Here is a 1,451-nt window from a genome sequence, read left to right as displayed (position 1 = left end):
GCTTGTGATTCAGGGGCAAACCCGTTTCTCTCCTCCCTCTTGCCAGCAGCACACAGGCTGCGCTGGGTTCAGCCAAGAGTCCTCCATGACTCATGAGAGCCCTCCCACCGTTTCCTCCCCATCAGCTTCCTGTCAAGATGTTGAGAATCCTGCTCTTCCCAGAGCCGGGAAAATGTGTGATTGGCTGATTTTGCAAAAGTATCCCTCCTCAGCTTCTCTGCAAGGCTTGCCTTAATAGTCCCCCCCCCCCCAAAAAAAATCATGGAATGTGGACTGTAAGAGAACTCCAGAAACCACCCCCCTCCCAGGAAGAGAAGAGATTGGATTTATACCCCACCCTTTGCTAGTCAACGGAGTCTCAGAGCAGCTTACAAATCTCCTTTCCCTTCCCCTCCCCACAACGGACACCCTGTGAGGCAGGTGGGGCTGAGAGAGCTCTGACAGAAACTGCTCTTGAGAGGAACTGCTCTGCGAGAACTGTAACTGACCCCAGGTCGCATCAGCAGGAGTATGTGGAGGAGTGGGGGAATCAAACTCAGTTCTCCCAGATAAGAGTCTGGGCACTTAACCACAACACCAAACTGGTAACATAAGAGAAGCTGTGCGGGATCAAGGCAATGGCTCATCCAGGCCAATGCTCTGTGTCACACAGTGGCCAAAACCCAGGGGCCATCAGCAGGTCCATCAGTGTGGCCAGAATCCCTCCCACTGTAACCCCCAGGACTAAAAATACAGAGCATCACTGCCCTAGATATGAGAACATAAGAGAAGCCATCTTGGATCAGGCCAATGGCCCATCCAGTCCAACACTCTGTGTCACACAGTGGCCAAAACCCAGGGGCCCATCACCTCCCGAGGAAGCAAGTTCCACTGAGGAACCGCTCTAGTGGTCAGGAAGTTCTTCCTCATGTTGAGCTGGAGTTTCTTTTGATTTTATTTCAACCCGTTGGTTCTGGTCCTACCTTCTGGGGCCACAGAAAATAATTCCACTCTCTAAGTCCTTGAAGATGGCGATCCTATCACCTCTCAGCTGCCTCCTCTCCAGGCTAAACATCCCCAGCTCCTTCAACCTTTCTTTACAGGACTTGGTCTCCAGATCCCTCACCATCTTCGTCACCCTCCTCTGGACCCGTTCCAGCTTGTCTAAATCCATCTTAAAACGTGGTGCCCAAAACTGAACACAATACTCCAGGTGAGGTCTTACCAGAGCAGAGTAAAGCAATACCATCACTTCACATGATCTTTTGATTTAATTTCAGCCCATTGGTTCTGGTCCACCCTTCAGGGGCCACAGAAAACTCCACATCATCCTCTATATGACAGCCCTTCAAGGACTTGAAGATGGTGATCCTATCACCTCTCAGCCGCCTCCTCTCCAGGCTAAACATCCCCAGCTCCTTCAACCTTTCCTCACAGGACTTGGTCTCCAGACCCCTCACCATCTTCGTCAC

The sequence above is a fragment of the Heteronotia binoei genome, chromosome 3 (assembly GCF_032191835.1).
Source record: "Heteronotia binoei isolate CCM8104 ecotype False Entrance Well chromosome 3, APGP_CSIRO_Hbin_v1, whole genome shotgun sequence".
In the NCBI taxonomy this organism is placed as follows: Eukaryota; Metazoa; Chordata; class Lepidosauria; order Squamata; family Gekkonidae; genus Heteronotia; species Heteronotia binoei.
This window is presented reverse-complemented; position numbering follows the sequence as displayed.